Below are 20,869 nucleotides of genomic sequence, written 5' to 3' on the forward strand. Positions count from 1 at the left end.
AAATACAATGAAATATACATGTTAAAATACAATAATTAGAAGTGGAAAAAGAAAACCACAAAATACAGTGTGAAACCAAAAAAATAAATAAAAACAAACATAACACCTACAAAATAATAATAAATATATATATATAAATAAAATGTAATTCCAAAGAGAAAAAGAAAAAAGTGGGAAAAAAAGAAAATGAAAATAATTAAGTTTTCAGAAGTTTACTGTTTTTTTCAATAGGTGTCACTGTATTACAAGTTTTAACCCTGTGAAATTTCTAGGCTGTCTTCTGCTGAGATGTTGCTGATGTAATGATGTATGTAGGTCATGTTGCTGCATGGGGCATGCTGTGAGGACTTTAAGGCTTTATGTCTCTATGCTTTAGCAATGGTGATCTCAGGCCTCTAGTCACTCCTCTCCACATCTTAACAGACCAGGGAGCACATCTGTTCTACATGGGAGACAGTGGTTCTGAAGAGTTAACTGCAGGGTATGTCTTTTCCACTCTTTATACCCTGTGAGGTGAGGGAAGTGGGATCTGAGAGGTTAGGGGCTGCACATTGGTGCCATCTCTGTACTGAGGGCAGGCTGTAATATGACTGTGGGAACACTATCTATGACCCCTCTTTCTGCTGAAGCTTTGGTTTATTATTGCCCCTTCTGCCCCTCAATCTCTCAGCTCCTCCTGGCAGGAGATCCCATTACTCCTAGTCTTCTTCTCTATATTTTAGCAGACAAAACTCAGACAACCCAAGGTTTCTTCTTCCTCTGTAGATCCAGCTGAGATAAAAACCTAGTCACTCAGGAAGCAGCTGAGAGTACATTTTATCTTCTTTCCCCCTTTTCTACCTTTCCCACCTTTAGTCGATTGGACGTGCAAGTCTTTTAGGCACACCTGTAAGCCCAGCTTGGCTTTCTTCACTGCTTTATAGTTTTTTTAAGTTTTTGAAATTTTAAGGAGAGAGATCAGGAGTATTCCTCATGCCACAATTACTCTGATGTCATCTAGGTATAATTTTGATTCATTCACACCAGACAGCTATTGTTGTTTTGGCTGTCATTTTTTTATTTAACAATCTAAAAAAGAGAGGTCAGTGCTCCTGACTAAATAGTCAGGTATTGCATGTTTTAAAAATTCTTGCTCCACACTGGTTGAAAATTGCTGTCCTAGAATAAAGATTAAATTATACTCAGTTTAATTCTAGTGTCATATTTTTTACTTCTAATTATGTACAATTATAATGCTAATAGATATAACATAAATATCAATTTAAAAAATTAGAATATTTTATTAATCAAAGCATTTCATTCCTTATCTGGCTTGCATTGAGAAGAGTTCATGGGTCAGGACTTAAGACTAGAATATAATTTTAGGTTTTTCTGTAATTATCATGTTCAATTAGTAAACTACATTGTAGTATCTAGTCAAGATGATGCATCAATAACAAAGTTGTAATAGAAAAGAGATCATCCACTGGTAGAAATCTACCTCCATTTCATCCTGGCTTTAGCAGAAGATGGCTCTGCTCCAATATTTACCTGAAGGTCCAGGAATAGAAAGTCTGCCTTCATTCCACTTCTAAGTCTACTATACTACTTCAGTTGGGTTGTTGTGGACAGTTGGAAGAGTTGCTTCCAAATGTCTAGAAATCTATACCTGAAAAAAATGAATCAAGAGTTATAGTATGTTTCAGTTTGTATATACACTTGTAGTATAAGACTGTTGGAAAAAGCCATCATGATATTGGAGAGAATCTATTTTAATATCCCAAAGAAAAATGGCCTAGTTTGCTAATACTATTTCTTATTTAATGACTGATATTGCTCATTTATCTTTGGCTTTTTATATGAATGTTTTACCTTCTACATTTTCTAAATTAAAACCACCTTGTTTTATGTGTTGTCAATTTACTTTAATTGTTCACACTGTTATACCTATTATATTAAATGAGAGAATATGATTAATTTAGATCTATTTGATCTTGCTACACATGTACAGCTACAAAAAAATGAATGTTATATTTATAAAGAGACTCTCATCCCAAACACCTTACATTACCATTTTATTACTCTAGACAAAATCCCTCAAAGAGACATACCTTTTTTAACAGTGAAAAATATTTGAGAAAAAAATCATCTACCTTTGCATTTTTTAAACATATCTACTTATAAGTTTGAATCTGATTTTCTTTGAAATAAAAACCATAGATCTTGAAATCTTACTTAACATTTTTTCTTTGGAAACAACTTTTCTCTAAAATTGAAAGGTAACTAACTAGCCTAATTTCCCATTTATATTGCTGAGCTTTTATTTCTTTTTCTATGCTATTTATTTTATCATTCTCTGAGAAAAACAATATTTCAGATAGTCCACATTGATGGCCTTTAAATACTATTGCTGCCAATAAACACAGAAGAAAAGCTACAGTCAAAATCTTCAAATTCTAAGTTTCTATATCATATCCAACTCACCTACCAGGCTTCTGAATCTGTATATTCAGCAACACTCCAGAAAACATCACACAGGGTAGGAATTTCACTTATATGTCGGTCTCTGGTTTTCTACCACATGAGATCCCCAAGGACTGCTCTTGCTTCTTTAGCTTTGCCCTGCATCAGAGGCAGAAAAAAAGAGGCTATTCTGGTTTTTCTATTGTTGAGTTCCACAGTGGCTTTACCTTGACTTACAGGCTGAGAGAATCTACCTGCTCTACCATATCCTTTGACTTCATCATGACATGGGAGAGACAGGAGCACATAGATGGAAGAAGGATAAAAAGGAAATACTGTTTGCATTTATTTTTATTTATAACATCCTTTTTTTTTCCTCAAAAATTCTATTCCTGGATAATATATAAGAACTTCTAAGAAATTATTTTGTCCTTGAACTCCTTCCTTTTCCTCTCACTATGCTGGGCACAGGGGCATGATGATGAACAACGCAGCTGAGTTTCAACCCACACAAGTCTACAAAACTGCTCCAACCTCCCACTTGACTCATATTCTTTTTGATAGTTTAAAATGTGTGATTATCATATCGCCAGCTCAAAGGATAGTTAAGTAAGTTTTAACATTAAATAAACTAGAACAGAATAATCTAAGTACAAAACACATTTTCCTTTACTTGACAAAATTTTATGAATACCATCCATGTCCCAAGCACTGTCATGTGCACTGATGTTTAAAATGAACAAGTGCACTAGTAGTTAACATTAACATTAACTAGTCATGAACAAGTTTAAGAAAGGTCTGCCTTTTGTCAAATAGCCCATACTCTGGTGAGATGAGATAGATGATATGAAAGTACAGAAGTAAATTAATAAATCTTAAAAAATTCAGAGTGATGTAGGCTATGAAAGAAATGAAAGCATAACATGAGCTCGAGAGTGACTAAGATAAAGTAGGCAGGAAGATCTACATTAGTCATGATGGTGGATGAGAGATGCATGAACTGAAAAAGCCCACTTGAGCACAGGTCTGGGTAACAATATTCTGGAGAAAGAGCAGCATCCATAAAAATATTGAGTCAGAAAAATGCAGGCATGTTCTGGAAACAGAAGTGTCTCTACAGAGTGACCAGTACCTGATGAATAAGTGATGGGCTATGGATGCAGGACGAGGTGGGAGGTAGCAGAGGATAGATGGTGTGAAACCTGGTAGGCCAAACCCTGGACTTTGAATATGACCCAAAGTGAGATGGGAACATCTTGGAAGGTTTTAAATGTGTGTGGTATGATTTACATGTTAAAAACACCCTGCTGACTGCTGTGCTGCTTTTATGAATAATGGTATAACAGAGGTAGGAGTAGAAGCAATGAAGTCAACAGATACTACACAATATATGATGCCTCTAAGGTTTAATACCTCATAGTTTAATACCACAGAAAGTAAAAAATAAGTACTGAGTTTGCCATGCCAAACAGGTCCAGAGGTAGAGGGCCTCTGTCTACACAGGATATGTAATGTCAGTGGCTGAGGCCAGGAAGGTTCCTATTTGATTCAGGCAGATGTTAGAGGAACTGAGAGCTGAAAAGTGTAAGGTATTTTTCCCCGCCGAGAAGGAAGGAACGGGGCTCGGAGCCACCAAGTGTGGAATAACAAAAGGCTTTATTGAGTACAGCGCATTCCACCCTGAGAGGTTCCCCAGCCCTGAGGAAAGATGGAGGCCAGGGAAGTCGCAAGGATTAAACCACGTGGGAGATATTTAAAGGGTCCCTCTAGGGAAATCGAGCTAATATGATGTGGTGAAATCTCACTGGCTGGCAGACGGTCACTTTTTTCCAAAGGGTTCCTGTGAAGCCTCCTTTGGTGTGCTTGGTTGTGGGCAGTCCTAGCCAAAGTTCACAGGCCTGGGTTCCTCACATGACCATCCCCCATTATCCATCGACCTTACATTCTTACCTTTTGTGTTAAATAGAAAAAGGGGCACTATTTATTCATCTGGCTACTTCCTGCTGATTAGGGGAGATTGGAAGGTGGTGGCTTTGAGGGGTGTCAGGAGAAACATCTGTGTGGCTGTGACTGGAGAAACTTCGTGGATGCGGTCCTGTAAGGCTTTAAAAAAAAGAGTAATAATAGGGGGATTTGTAGGGTCCAGCCTTTTGGTGAGCTGGAAATGAATGGAGTCCAGTGGTTCCGACTGCCAGTGGTCCTGTAAGGAGGCAAGCTTGAGGCAAAACTGCATGTCAGGAGTGGTGTAAAAAGGGGAAAGGAAGGAGTCCCATCCATTCCCATAACTGAGACCTGTGAGGGCACTAGAGGTCCAGAGTGTGATGGTGAAACAGAGAAGGCAGCCCCCGTGTCCACAAGAAATGAGATGGACTTACCCACTTGTTGCAGCATACCCTGGGTTCTCCAAGTCCAGGCTGTGTCCTAGGAGTTCGAGCGATGCACCCACCTGGCTGGATTGGCCTTCCCATTCAGGCGGCTTGTCCTCCATGTAGAGGCGCTGAGGAAAAACCTGTTGCCCAAAGGGGCAATCGCTCCACCAGTGACTGGTCTGCTTGCAGTCAGGGCAGGGCTCAGTGGGCAGCCACCGGCAGGGGCCCTGCCGGGACCAGTGGTCCTGCTTGCCACACTTAAAGCAAGATACTGGTGGGGTTTCTCTTTGTGGCTTGGATTTGGGTTGGGCACTTCCTGTGCCTTGCCTCTGTTGTTCTACTGGCCTCAGGGTTGCCACCCGAGCCAGAGTTTAAAGCATTACCTTCTGCTGCATGCAGTCCTGGCGAACAGCCTTGGCCTGTTTCTACTAGTTGGAACCATTAAAAACTTTAAATGCCATGTTCACAGGTTCTGGATAGGGGTTTGGGGGTTGAGAATAAAAGGAGGAGGGCTCTTGCGGAGCCCGGCACCCAGATCCTGCAGGAAACATTAGAGCCAAAGGCAGGACAGGGCCAGAACTTTCTGCAAGAAAATTGGGGTTTGATGTCCTAAAAACCAGTGTAAGAGCCAATGCCAGGCTGAGAATGGCCTGACAGAGGAGGGGCTTAAGAACACAGTGGAGAAAGGAAGGGCCCCTGACCAGCAGGGGAGGAGAAAGAGAGATGGTAGTGGTGAATAAGAAACAGGTTTTTGCAAAGGGAGGGGAGGGGGCTCTCAGAGGGAAGAGACCCGAGCACAAAAGAGGTCTGCAGAGGGACCAGAGAAGTCCCAAGAGAGGGGCGCCCCTGGGGGTCAGGCAGGAGGGAGAGAGAGTTCGGAGTCCACAGAGAAGGAAAGATCAGGAGTGGAGGTTTTAGGTGAGATTTCTCTGGCCAGAAAAAGGCCTGTGCAATGGAACAGGCGGCACAGAGATTAAGGACGGGTGCGCAAATAATTAGAAGCTGCGTATGTAAGAGATCTCCAATCAGTTCCCAGCTTTCTTTTTGGTGATAGTTAAATTGGTGAGGGTGTTAACACCGAAAGCCCCTTCAGGAGGCTAGTTTAGTGGGTTCTGTGGCCTGGCCACAGCGAAGAAGAAGAACAGTTTCTTCTTTAAGGAGGGAGTTTCCTGTGCCCCCACAGCCACCCTCAGTCCTCGGGGTGGTCAGATTTGAGTATTAGCGTCCTAAATCTCAAGGTCTGGCCACGGACGGAAAAGGTAAAGTGGATATGCTCGGGACATCTTCGCAAGCACACACTCACTCGGAACGGAAAAGACTTCCCTGACGTAGCTACGGTTTTGGACAGGGAGTTTCGGAAGAAAGAACTCAAGGGTGACTGGAGGCAGGGGACTTACCACACCATGCACCGAAGTGGGTGGAAGGTCAGAGATCCTGGTTCTTTCTCGGAGGGGGTGGGGAGAGGAGCAGTTCTTGTGGACTTCAACTCCTCCCGGGTTTTCGGCACCAAAATATAAGGTATTTTTCCCAGCCGAGAAGGAAGGAAGGGGGCTAGAGCCACCAAGTGTGGAATAACAAAAGGCTTTATTGAGTACAGAGCATGCATCCCGCCTGGCGAGGTTCCCTGGCCCCCAGGAAAGATGGAGACCAGGGAAGTCGCAAGGATTAAACCGTGTGGGAGATATTTAAAGGGGTCCTCTAGGGAAGTTGAGCTAATATGACATGGTGAAATCTCACTGGCTGGCAGACAGTCGCTTTTTTTAAAAGGGTTCCTGTGAAGCCTCTTTTGGAGTGCTTGGTTGTGGGTGGTCCTAGCCAAAGTTCATGGGCCTGGATTCCCCACATGACCATTCCCCATTATCCACCGACCTTACAGAAAGCATTGGGCCATTTGCATTTATTAGATTCTTGCAAGTGGTGAGCAAATAGGGGAAAACCTCTTCTTACAGTGGCAGGCAAACAAACAGGGAAACTGCCTCTTATTTTTGTGGGCAAGTGATTCATGGCAAGAGAAAGTACCCATAGCCTTACATAGGCTATACACACATGCTTTCTGCCATGTGCTCATGCACTAATCATGCAAAGTGCTAGTGAGCAAGCCTGGCACAGCTGTTTTCTCTACAGGATGTCCTGGGGCTGAGCTCAGCAACTTTTCCTATAGAATCCTCCTCTCCTTAAGCAGCACTGGGTAAAGAGGATTGCAGCTCACTTTCAAATAAGATGGGCAGTGGTGTTTTTGGTTTTTGGTTGTTTTTTTCTGTTGTTGTTTTTTGTTTTTTGTATTTTTCCAAAGTTAGAAGCAGGGAGGCAGACAGACTCCAGCATGTGCCCAACCGGGATCCACTTGGCATGCCCACCAAGGAGTGATGCTCTGCCCATCTGGGTGTTGCTCTGTTGCAACTGGAGCCATTCTATCATCTGAGGTGGAGACTATGGAGCCATCCTCAGTGCCCCAGCCAACTTTGCTCCAGTGGAGCCTTGGCTGCTGGAGAGGAAGAGAGAGATAGAGAGGAAGGAGAGGAGTAAGAGTGGAGAAGCAGATGGGCACTTCTCTTGTGTGCCCTGGCCAGGAATCGAACCCAGGACTTCCACATGCCTGGCTGACACTCTACCACTGAGCCAACTGGCCAGGGCTGGCGGTGGTGTTTGAATCCCATTCTCTCACATCAGCTCTCTAGCTTCAATTTTTTTATTGTTTGTTTTCCTGTGAAGTAGAACTAATGAGCCCTCCTCTCAGGACAGCTGGGGATTAGATGAGATAGCACAGACAGAAGCACCTGGGAAATATTAGCGTCACTTTTTTCCTGGGGCTGGCACATTTCACAGAAGTGGTGCAAGGGACAATGTATTGTTCTTTGAAACCCAGACTAGAAGGGGTCATGTTTAGATATGACTCTTTCGTAAGAAGCATGAAGATAATGTGACTAGGGGACTAGGAAGTTCATTTTAAGTTTATTTAATCAATAAGAAACTAGAAATAAGAGTGTAAAAAAAAAATAGAGTCAAGTAAAGCACCCATGGAAAAGGGCTGCCCAAATTCATGCCAAACCACACCCCTGGTCACACCTTCTGGGAAACAAAGCCTGAGGATAAACATTTGCATAGTTGCAAACTGTTTCCACATGCATTCCTTTTTGCAACACACTTTGGGAATGTGATCTGTATGGTAAAGCAGATTTGGAGGATTTGGATCTGTGTGTAAAGAAAGGGCCAAAAGGAAGGTTAAAGTAATAACTTTCACCTGACAGCAGTGGAGGGGTTTACGTGGGTAAATGGTTTTCTAATTGACAGTTTTAGACCCTGGCAACTGCAGTAGAAATGGAGTCCAAATCCTTTTGAGAGACTGTAACTCTCAAAGCTGTGTTAATGCGATAGATGAAATGTACCAAAGCAGTGGCGGCCCTGCAGTGGACCCCTGTGCTGGAGATTGCCTTTTCCTGATTTCACAAGTGTTCATTTTGATTGTTTATAGTGTTTTAAATACTACCTTCCTTTCAACTTTCTGGCCCAACTCTACCCATATTGCTGGTGAATTTGAACTTTTTTCCAACTTTTGCATCCTCACAAAGCCTCTGCTAATCATTTGGTTAAAGATTTGTGGTAGTAAAATTTGATTACCCTAAACAGCCATGTCATCTAGACTCCCTTTTTTGGGCATTTTCATTCTTTTATTTAATTTTTAAATTTTATTTAGAAAATTAACTTTAACAGGTTGACATTGATCAATAAGAGTACAAAGGTTTCAGGTGACTATTTCTATAGCATTTGAACTGTTGATTATGTTGTATACCCATCTCCCAAAGTCAAATCATTTTCAGTCACCTTTTATTTGTCCCTCTTTACACCCTTCCTCCCACCCACACCCCCTTCCTCATTTACTCAAGTCCCCTTCTTCCTCCCTACATTCCCTTCCTCCTGCTAACCACTTCACATTTGTCTATGTTCATGAATCTCAGTTTTATATTCCACCTATGTGTGAAATCATACAGGTCTTAGCTTTTTCTGATTTACTTATTTCACTCAGTATAATGTTCAGGCTGTCATAAATGTTTCTGTATCATCATTTCTTATGGTTGAGTGAGTATTCCTTTGTATATATTGTATGACCCACATATTCTTCTTTATCCAACCTTTTATTGAAGTACACTTGGTTGTTTCCATGTCTAGGCCACTGTGAATAATGCTACAATGAACATGGGAGTGTATGTGTTTTTACATACCAATGTTTTTGAGTTTTGGGGGTAAATATCTAGTAGAGGGATTCCTGTGTCATATGGTAATTCTACTCTTAATTTTTTGAGGAACCACCATAATTTCTTCCTTAACAGTTGTACTAATTTGCATTCCCACCAGCAGTAAATGAGCATACCTTTTCTCCACAGCCTCTCCAACATTTGATATTATCTGCTTTGCTGATAATAGCCAATCTAACAGGTATGAGATGGTATGTTATTGTAGTTCTGATTTGCATTTCTCGAATAGCTAGTGAAAATGAGCATCCTTTTATATACATGTTGGCCATTTGTATGTCCTCTTGAAAAAAGTGTCAGTTCAGGTGCTCTTCCCATTTTTGAGTGGATTGTTTCCTTGTTTGTTACAGAGCTTTGTGAGTTTTTTATATATACATATTTTGGATATTAACCCCTATCAAAGCTGCTGAATGCCAATATCATCTCCATTTAGTTGGCTGCCTATTTGTTTTGTTGTCAGTTTCTTTTGCTGTGCAGAAGCTTTTTAGTTTGATATAGTTTCATTCATTTATTTTTGCCTTTACTTCCCTTGCCTTTGAGGTCAAATTCATAAACTGTTTTCTATGGCCAAGGTCCATGAGCTTAGTACCTATGTTTTCCTCTATGTAATTTATAGTTTCAGATCTTATAATTAGGTCTTAGATCCATCTTGAATTAAATTATGTGTCAGGGGACAAACTGTAATCAAGTTTCATTCTTTTGCATGCGGTTTTCCAATTTTCCCAGCAACATTTATTGAAGAGGCTTTCTTTTCTCTATTGTATGTTTTTGGCTACTTTGTTGAAGATGGTTTATATATATATATATAAACCATATTTATATATAATAAAACCATATATATATGGTTTTATTTCTGGGCTCTCAATCCTGTTCTATTGGTCTGTATGTCTTTTTTGTGTGTGTGTGCCAATACCATTTTGTTTTGATTATTGTGGACCTATAGTACAATTTGAAGTCAATTAGTGTGATATCTCCAGCTTCATTCTTTTTCTTCAGGATTGCTTTGGCTATTTGGCAGTTTTTATGGTTCCATACAAACCTGGTGATTTTTTGTTCTATTTCTTTAAAAAATGACATTGGGATTTTGATGGGAATTGCATTAAATTTGTATATTACTCTGGGTAATATGTCCATTTTAACTATGTTAATTTTTCCTATCCATGAACATGCAATACTTTTTTAATTCACAGTGTCTTTTTCAATTTCTTTCAGTAATGTTTTGTAGTTTTTATTATTTAGGTCCTTTACAATCTTTGTTTTTTCATAAGTACTTTAATTTTTTTTGTTGCAAAAAAGGAATTGTTTTCTGAAGCTTCATTATTGGCATATAGGAAAGCTGTAGACTTTTGTATATTGATTTTATGTCCTGAAAATTTACTGTATGAGTTTATTTTTTCTAATAATTTTTCAGTGGAGTATTTGGAATTTTCTACATATGGAATCATGGCATCTGAAAAAGTGATATTTTTACTGCTTTCCTAATATGCATGCCTTTTTTCCTTTCTTTTGCTTGATTTCTCTGACTAAAACTTCCCAAACTATGTTGAATAAGTCTGGAGGAAGTGGGCGGCCTTCTCCTATTTCTAATTTTAGAGAAAAAAACCTTTATTTTTTTTCACCATTTAGCATGATATTAGCTGATTGTATTTCATGTATGACCTTTATGTTGAAGTACTTTCCTTCTAAACCCATTTTATTGAGTATTTTAAGCATAAAGGGATGTTGTTTCTTATCGAACACTTTTCTGCATCTATTGATAGGATAATATATATATTTTGGGTTTTTTGTTGTTGATTTGGTATATTAGGTTGACTGATTTTTATACGTTGAACCATCCTTGTGCTCATGGAATGAATCTCATTTGATCATGAAGTATTTTTTAATGTGTTGTTGTCTCCAACTAGCTAGTATTGTTTTGAGGATTTTAACATCTGTATTTATTAGAAATATTGGTCTTTTTTTGCATTGCCAGGTTTTGGTATGAGGGTTATATTGGTCTCATAAAATTTGTTGGGGAATACTGCTTCTTCTTTTATTTTTTGGAATGTTTTGACAAGGGTTGGTACCAAATCTTCTTTGAATATTTGGTAGAATTCACTAGTGTAACCACCTTTTCCTGGACTTTTATTTGGGGGGAGGTATTTGATAATTGTTTTTATTTTCTTCCTGCTTATAGGTCTATTTAGGTTTTCCAATTCTTTATGACTCAGTCTAGAAAGATTATATAGTTCTAAGAATTTATGCATTTCCTCTAGGTTGTTGAATTTGGTGGAGTATAATCTTTTATAATATTCTATTATGATTTTTTGTATATCTGTGATGTCTGTGGTAATTTCTCTTCTTTCATTCTAGATTTTGTTTTTATGAGTTCTTCCTCTTTTTTCCTTAGTGAGTCTAGCCAGTGGTTTGTCAATTTTATTCCTCTTTAAAAAAACCCAGATCTTTCTTGTTTCTTGATATAAGCCTGTAATGATATAAACTTCCCTCTTATTACTGTTTTTCCTGCATCTGAAATTTTGATATGTTGTGTTGTCATTTTTTTTTTGTCTATATATATGTTTCTATCTCTGCTTTCATTGCCTCTTTGACCCAGTCATTTTTTATTTATTTATTTTTAACTGTCACTCATGCATCTCCTACACCAAAGACATCAAACTCAAGGGCAGGAAAAGTTTTGCAAAGCATTTAGTTTATGCCTTTTTTGACACCACATTCACTAGTTTCCAAAAGTGAATGGGCAACACAAAGGCGACCCCAGTCAATTTTTAGAAGTATGTTTTAAATTTCCACATTTTTATAGTTTTCTTTACTTTCTATTTACAGTTGAATTCTAATTTCAAAGTCTTAAGATTGGAAAATATGCTTGGTATAATTTCAATCTTCCTGAATTTTTTGATGTTAATTTTGTGGCCAATCATATATATATGGTCTATCCTTGAGAATGTTCCATGCACACTGGAGAAGAATGTATAATCTGATGTTTTAGGATTAAATGTCCTATCAAAATATTTATGTCCATTTAGTCTGGAGTGTCATTTAAGTCTTATATTTCTTTATTGTCATTCTGTTTCAATGATATATCTAAAACCATCAATGATGTGTTGAAATCTCCAAGTATGATTGTGTTTTTGTCTGCCTCTGTTTTTAGATCAGTTAGTAGATGTCTTATCTATTTTACTGCTCCCTGGTTCAGGGAAGATATATTAAGAAGTGGTATGTCTTCTTGATACAATGTCCCCTTTATTATTATGAAATGTCTATCTTTGTCTCTGGTTACCTTTGTTGTCTTGAAGTGCTCCCTGGTTCAGGGAAGATATATTAAGATGTGGTATGTCTTCTTGATACAATGTCCCCTTTATTATTATGAAATGTCCATCTCTGTCTCTGGTTACCTTTGTTGTCTTAAAGTAAGCATTGTCAGATAAGAGTATGATTACATCTGCTTTTCTTTGGAAGTTATTTGCTTAGAGAATCATTTTCCAACCTTTCACATTGAATATACATATATTTGTTCTTGCAGCTTAGATGTGTCTCTTAAAGGCAGCATATGGTTGGGTTTGGCTTTTTGATCCAATCTGCTACCCTGTGCCTCTTTATTGGTAAGTTCAGTCTATTTACATTTAGGGTAATTATTAACACTTGAGGATTTTCTATAGCCATTTTATGTTTTGTTTTCTGGTTGCTTTATGTCTTATTTGGTTATTCTCTTTTTTTGTTTCTGTCAGTTGTTTTTGTTTGGTTGTATTCCATACTTCTTTCTTCTTTTTTAAGCTGTGTGTTTCAGTAGTGGAGTTTTTTTTGTTGTTGTTGTTGATGGTTACCATTAGGTTAAGAAACAAATGTTCACATATACAAGAATCCTTTGTTATATGAGTGCTTCTACACTCCATCCTCCTTTGCTACTGCATGTCTTTATCCTCTCCTCTTTTGTTTTATTGTTGTCAAAGTTTATCCTTGTTTTTATTGTGACCTTGTTGGAGCTTTTTCTTGTAGTTTTTGTTTTGTTCTTTGTGTCTGGCCAAATAACACCCTTGTGTATTTCCTGCATTGAGTGTTTTCTGGGATAAATGTCCTCAGCAGCTGTATGTCTGTAAAAGTTTTTATTTCTCTTTAATGTTTATAGGATAACTTTGATTCAAATAGTATTCTTTGATGGTCATTCCTCTCTTTTTGTATTTTGAATGTTGTGTTCTCTCTTTTCTGGCTTGGAAAGTTTCTGCTGAGATCTGACAATAGCCTAATGGGCTTTCCTTTATACTATGTTTTTCTTTTCACTCACTGTCTTGAGGATTTTTTCTTTGTCATTCATTTTTGGCAATTTTACTACAATATACCTTGGAGTAGGTCTGTTTGCCTTGCAGTAACTTGGAGTTCTTGGATTTTGCTTCTTGGATTCAAGGCTCTAACTCTTTCTATGGAGGTTTGGGAAATTCTCATCAATTATTTATTTGAATAAATTTCCATTCTCTTCTTCCTCTTTTCTTTTTTTGATATATCAATTATCTTATTTGCTCTTTCTGTTGGAGTCAGACAATCCTTTTAGAACTTTCTCAGTTTGTTTGTTTTTTTAATTTTGTGAGTCTCTCTCCTCTTCCTTCAGTAGTATCTCTAGTTACCTGTCCTGGATAGCACTCATTCTTCTCTCTGGCTTGTTCTATTAGCTGTACTTACTACCTAAGTCTTTAATTCACATACTGAGTTTTTATCTCTGTTTTTAAAGTTTCAGTCTCCTTGGTGTGGTTTTTGTTTTGTTGATTAATTTATTTTCTGAGCTAAAAGTTGCCTATTGGTGTCTTCTTGCTTCTTGTTGAGTATTTTCAGAACTTCAATTTTGAATTCTCTATCATTTAACTCCAAAGCTTCCATGTGATTGAGATGATTTTCTGGATATTTTTTATTTTCTTTCTAAAAAGTGTTTCTGTCTTCTGCAGCCATGGTATTCAATTTCTTCTTCCTTAATTGCTTTTGAGTGTGGTATTGTTAAAAACTCTAACAAAAAAAGCAACTAAAATTTTTGAAAAATATATACAATAATAAATATAAAAATTTTTTAAAGTGAAATTTAACAATAACAAGAAGAATAAAAGAATAAGAAGAAAAAAATTAAAGTGATGGGAAAATAAAAGAAAAATAAGTTTTGGTTTTAGGAAGTTTCTTCCTGTAGGTTTTGCTGTATTACAATTTTTAGCCATGTGAAGTTTCTGGGCTGTCCTCAACTAAGATGTTGCTGTCACAATAATGTAGGTAGAGCCACAGTCACATTAGTGGGTAAGGCATGTTGTGAGAGTTTTAAGGGTTCAGCCTCACGGCTTTGGCTTTACTACTTCAGCTTTCTGGCTTTTTTTTTTTTTGTATTTTTCTGAAGTGAGAAGTGGAAAGACAGACAGACAGACTTCCACATGCACCCAACTGGGATCCACCTGGTATGCCCACCAGGGAATGATGCTCTGGCCACCTGGGGCTTTGCTCCATTGCAACTGGAGCCATTCTAGTACCTGAGGCAGAGGCCATGGAGCCATCCTCAGCATCCAGGCTAACTTTGCTCTAGTAGAGCCTTGGCTGTGGGAGAAGAAGAAAGAGACAGAGAGAAAGGAGAAGGGAAAAGTGGAGAAGCAGATGGGTGCTTCTCCTGTGTGCTGTGGTTGGGAATCGAACATAGGACTTCCACATGCCAGGCCAATGCTCTACCTCTGATCCAAATGGCCAGGGCTCCAGCTTTCTGGCTTTCTGGCTCTAACAATGACAATTTCAGGCACTGGGCATTCCTTCCTACATTTCAACATACCTGGCACTGAAGATGGAGCACCCATTTTCTTCAGGGGAGACAGCAACTCTGAAAAGCTATCTGTAGGGTTTGTTTCTGCCACTCTGAATACCCTGAGGTAAGAAAGTCAGGATCTGGAAAATTGGGGGGCTGCATTTTAGTTTTCTCTGTCTCTGCTGAATATGGGCTTCAGGCAGACTTGAGGAACACTGGCCAAAACCCCACACTCTGGTTTTTTTAGTTTATCTCCCTCTCTTTTTCTATATCTCACCACTTCTCCTGGGAGGAGACCCAGTCACTCCATGTTTTCCTCTTCATTCCCCTAGAACAAAATCCAGAGAGCCCTAGTGTCCCTCCTCTCTGCAGTGTAGCAGAGAAAAAAAACCCCAGTCATTCTAGGTTTGTCTCTTCTCCTCTCCAAAACCTACTGTGATTGTGTTTGATCTTCAGCCCCCCCCCCCCACACACACACACTTTTTACCCTCTCCCATCTTTAGCCCATTTGGTGCATGGATATTTCAGGTGCACCTGTGAGCCCAGCTGGGTTTCCTTTACTTCATTATAGTTGTTCAATTTGTTGAAGTTTCAAGGGGAAAAATCAGGAGGATCTCTCATGCTACCATTACTCTCGATTTTCAATATTTTAGGGCATTTGCAAAATGTGTTCACACATGTTGCATCTGCAGTAATCAATTTATGCTGTGTAACAAACAACTTCAAAAATCTCAAGACCTCATGGGGCAGTTGGTGGACTATATTTTGATTAATTTAATCTAATCTCAGCTAGTCGTGTGGCTGTGCTATAGGGTGTTGTTTGGCTCCAGGCACTTCACTGGGTGCAGGTATGCTCAGATGTGCTTTTTTATTCTGAAAGAAACAGCTATCTGGGGCTGAACCTCAGGGCAAATGGAAGAAGTTCAATAGGACAATCCAATACACCCTTTAAGCCTCTGCTCACATTACTTCCTTTCACATTCCATGGTCAAGTCTGTCATATGGCCAAGCCAAAATTCAAAGAGAAGAAAAGGATACTTATCTTTTAGAGGGAAAAAGACAAGTCCCATGGCAAAAAGCATTGGCATGTAATTCTAACATAGGGATAAGAGAGGTATTAGAAACCAATGAGCAAATCTACTACAACCTTCTTCTCCAAGTTCTGGTCTTGCTCCTGGTCTTGGTCAGCACTGAGAAGAGGAGACAGAGAATATGAAACCCGTATAAGATATTATGTTTATTTTCTCACCTTATACTCTATTTATTCTAATACGTTGAATTTTCCTGGGTCTTACTAGCCTATGTGTACTAATTAAATCACATTAATAACAACTTTAACTTCACCAGTTATGGCCCCATTGGTGTAATAGAAGATCCACTTAAGTTTGGGACTCCCCAGGAGTAGTTGACATGATGTCACAAAGATTCACTTTGTTTCCTGCCTTGGCACACCATTGCTGATGTTGATACTAATACAGATGCCTATTAATTATCCAAGAGAGGGTGCCACATCACCACCAGAGCCCCTGTGACCACTTCCCAGAGCTCTCAAATTCTAAACCTCAGCACTTTAAAGGAGAAATGCATTCCACTAGATTCCACTATAAGGCCAGAGAAACAAAGCTACATATTCTCCTGTCACACTCTGTCACCCCTTTTTTTAAAAATATTTTTTTTAATTTCATTTATTCATTTTAGAGAGGAGAGAGAAAGGGAGAGAGAGAGAGAGAGAGAGAGAGAGAGAGAGAGAGGAGAGAGAAACAGAGAGAGAAGGTGGGGAGGAGCTGGAAGCATCAACTCTCATATGTGCCTTGACCAGGGTTTCAAACCAGCAACCTCAGCATTTCCAGGTCGATGCTTTATCCACTGCGCCACCACAGGTCAGGCCTCTGTCACCCTTTTTGTCACATTCTGACAGAATGATTTGGCTTACATTCCTCTGGCCAAACTAAGTGCAGCAGATGACATCAGTGTCTACTTCTGTGTCTCTCAAATATTTTACTCTACTCCAGCTACCAGTATCTGCATCTCTGTGACCAGGAGACACTTTTTTCCAGAATGGAAAAGCCTACTCTGCTCTCATGTGTGGTAGACCAGAGTTGCCAGGGAACTAAAAAGTAGGCTCAATCAATTATTCTAAAGCAAGAGTTATTTCTCCTTCCTCTCCATGTGGAATAATCCTGTGGCTTGAATTTTATACTGCTGCCCAAAGTTTCTCTGCATAATTAAGTACAAGTCATTTACTGTGCTAGTCAGTGTAATATACTATCTTTTATTGGCTGTAATATACTATCTTTTACTATCCTTCCTTTCCTGTTTCACTTTCTTGTTCTTCAATTTGTATTAATTATACCTCTTAAATAAACTACATGCTCCTGAATCTCAGGGTCAGTTTCTGTAAAACCAAGCCAAACCAGAGCCACTTATGGAATTAGTTTCTTCAACTCATGCTTCTATCTTATCTCTCTCCACTGGACTGATTTGGAAAACTTCCAGTACACTGTTTTCAAACACTCATATCCCTACCCCTCTTTCCAGGATAAAAGCACCTTCCTATAGACTCCTTTATCTATATAAAGTGAAAATAGGCTGGTGGTTATAGATCAGCCAGACAAACTTACCCATATTAGTGTCTGGATCTATCTGTGTGCACAACTCTGGCTCAAATAGACAAATCCACAATATTGCCTAGCCACAATCATCACATTCTATGTTTCTTGAGTCACTTATTTGTACAAAAACAAAGACAAAAACAAAACATGATAGGTTCTGAGAACAACAAGTTATATAAGAAATAGTCCATGACTGCAAGAAAAGTTTAGTATGTTGGAACAGTACTTCTCACTGAGGCAAACAAAATACTCTCCGAACTTTCCTTTTACCCTCCTCATAATATTTTAAAGAAGAATATATTGACTTTTATAACTAGAAAAAAAACTGTTAAATTTTGGTTAATGTAGTTGGTTGAACAAGTGCTTATAAGACAACTCAAGCCATGACATGGTCATGCATCCCTTTATTTGCTTGTGACCAGAACTGGGCCTTACACAAGCTATGTTCAAAATAAATGCTTATTCCTTAAACAAAGTACTCCCCCCATACTCTGTGAAGCCCAGATTTTCTTGGGAAAATAACTTCACTTTTTTATTATTAATTTTAATGGGGTGACATTGATAAATCAGAGTACTTATGTTCAGAGAAAACATCTCCAGATTATTTTGACATTTGATTATGTAGCATACCCCTCACCCAAAGTCAAATTGTCTTCTGTCACCTTCTATCTGGTTTTTTTTGTGCCCCTCCCCTCCCCCCACCTCCTCCATCTCCTTCCTCCCCCCTTCCCCCCATGGTAACCATCACATTCTTGTCCATGTCTCTGAGTCTCATTTTTATGTCCCACCTATGTATGGAATAATATATTCTTAGTTTTTTCTGATTTACTTATTTCACTTAGTATAATGTGATCAAGATCCAGCCATGTTATTGTAAATGATCAAATCATTTCTTATGGCTGAGTAGTATTCCGTAGTATATATGTACCGAAGCTTTTAATGCAAATTAAAACCACAATGAGATATCACCTCACACCAGTCAGAATGGTGCTCATCAACAAAACAACACAAAATAAGTGCTGGCGAGGATGTGGAAAAAAGAAAACCCTCCTGCACTGCTGGTGGGAATGCAGACTGGTGCAGACACTGTGGAAAACAGTATGGAGATTCCTCAAAAAATTAAAAATCGAATTGCCTTTTGACCTAGCTATCCCACTTTTAGGAATATACCCAGAGAACACCATAACACTGTTCCAAAAGGAGAAATGCACCCCCATGTTTATGGCAGCATTGTTCACAATAGCGAAGATCTGGAAACAGCCCAAATGTCCGTCAGTGGACGAGTGGATCACTTTACTTTTGAGTGCTCCATGGCACCGCTGCAAAATTAAAGCACTGAATGCAATGGACTCTAAGGTTAGAACAGTATATGGATCTGAATATTCAGACTATACATTTTTTTTTTGAGAAAGAGAGAGAAGAAGAGAGAGAGAGACATGCAGGAAGAGAGAAACGAGAAGCATCAACTCATAGTTGTTTTACTTTGTGCATTGATTGCTGCTCATATATGTTTTGACCAGGGATTAGAGGGGTGAAAGCCAAGCCAGTGTCCCCTTGCTTAAGCTGATGAGACTGTGCTCAAGCCAATGAGTTTGTGATTAGGCTGGCAACCTCTAGGTTTCAAACTGGTGACCTCAGTGTTCCTGGTCAACACTCTATCCACTGCATCACCACCAGTCAGGCTCTATGCATTCTAAAAAAGAAGCTTTATGATATCATTTCTAGAATAATTTCTTAGGTCAAAGAGAGCAACTGTTATGGTACTAATAGTGGGTACATCACTTAAAGGAAATGTGGAGGTTTCCTGGTAGATTTTACTTTACTAAATTTGTCGCAAACTCTAATTGTTGATCAAAATCATGAAAAAAGAGAAGGAAATCCATACTCAGCTCACCAGAATATTTATTCAGTATTACTATTAACCCCAAGCTGTTCCAGGCACTGAGGTTACCACATTAAACAAATAGACATATTCTTTGACCTTTCATCTCACAGTTTTCCTGAGCTGGGTTGACTTGGTCACACATCAATCCCAATTTTGCCTTTCCCAAGTTACTCAGTATAAATTTGTTACATTCATACATGTCTATAATCTGTCATTTCACTCTATGACCTGTTTAGGGTTCAATGCTAAGTACTTCATATTGCCCAAGCTTCACCTAAGAACAGACGAGGGAGAATCACACCCACAAATTGTGCCTTGAGGGACTTTATGGGCCTCTTGCTCTGACGTGAACAGCATCTGTTTAAAGCAGATACAGAGGTGCAGGACTGCAATGCCCACCTACCTAGTTAGTGATTTCCCATCAGAATGTAAAGAAATATTTAATAAGAAAAGTGGAGCTAGAATCCTCACAGCTGCTTTGAGAAATTCTGAAGAAAAGGCAAATCAGCAAGGAAGGGAATGAGGAGGAGATAAAAGTATGATTAAAATATCAAAGGGGAAATCAGTAATTTGAAACCCCAAACCTGGAAACAATTAGAGGTCAGCAGGCAACTTTCAAGAATCAATATAAGATAGATATAATTTTTAATAACTCATAAATAAAAGTATGCTCTTAGCATGCTAGGAATTAGGGTAGGGGTAAGAAGAAGTGAGGAGAAATGTGATCTGTTAGCAATTATTGTGGATGGCAGAGCCAGCATAGAAGACTATCACCTTCTCGATGCACCACTCTGTGTCTCAGCCTTACTACAGCACCCAGACTGGTGTCCCTTCAGCATGTCCTGCACTTCTACTACTGAGCTAGTTCAGAACCCAGTGTACTCCAGATTCCTCTACATGTCATCAATTCAAACAAGGGAGTTTCTGCCACACTCTTCTTTCTCAATAAATTTGGGACTATGAGATATTTTTAAAGAGCCATAGATTTTTAAATAAATGCATGTTGACCTATTTATTTATGTGCTAACTTGGTGTCTTTAAATACAAGTTTGGGAAAAAGTAGGTTTACAGTTGTGAGTCCATGAAATATTTTATTCTTGTATTATTATTTGTTAATTATATTATTTTCCATATGAACACCTGTAAACCTACTTTTGCCCCACTCTGTATTAAAACCTTCCAGGGGAAACTCAAAAATAGTTTAAGCAAGGATTTTTACATTTGGCAAGTTTTATAAACCTCACTGAGATAGCAGTATGTAGCCAACTTGGAAAACACCTGTTCTTAGGGCTTGCGGATGAGTAAAACTTGCTTCAGAGATAAACACTTCTCTAAAGGATTAAAGAGTGGCAATGGCCTTAAAACCAAGACATATAAGCAGACAGGAGGATCCCTGGAAAGTTTGGACAGGCATTTTCCAAACTGTGTTCTGTGAAATATTAGTTCTGAGTGATTTGAATAGGTATTGAATTAGGAAAAAAACATAAACCAAAACAAAAACCCCAAACCAAGCATGCAAACAAAATGGGTCCTGTAATGCTGGTGGTTGAGAC

The 20,869-nt window shown here is 38.7% G+C and overlaps 1 long non-coding RNA gene and 1 other non-coding gene across 2 annotated transcripts in view; one reads left to right on the forward strand and one right to left on the reverse strand.

The window, feature by feature from the left end:
* Positions 1 to 20,869, forward strand: part of LOC136401251 (uncharacterized) — a 786,796-nt gene that overhangs the window by 141,571 nt on the left and 624,356 nt on the right. The window lies entirely within an intron of this gene.
* Positions 11,678 to 11,812, reverse strand: LOC136401565 (small nucleolar RNA SNORA13). The gene has a single exon (XR_010750591.1). It is a non-coding gene; the product is annotated as a small nucleolar RNA SNORA13 (small nucleolar RNA).

The sequence above is a fragment of the Saccopteryx leptura genome, chromosome 3 (genome assembly GCF_036850995.1).
Source record: "Saccopteryx leptura isolate mSacLep1 chromosome 3, mSacLep1_pri_phased_curated, whole genome shotgun sequence".
Lineage (NCBI taxonomy): Eukaryota > Metazoa > Chordata > Mammalia > Chiroptera > Emballonuridae > Saccopteryx > Saccopteryx leptura.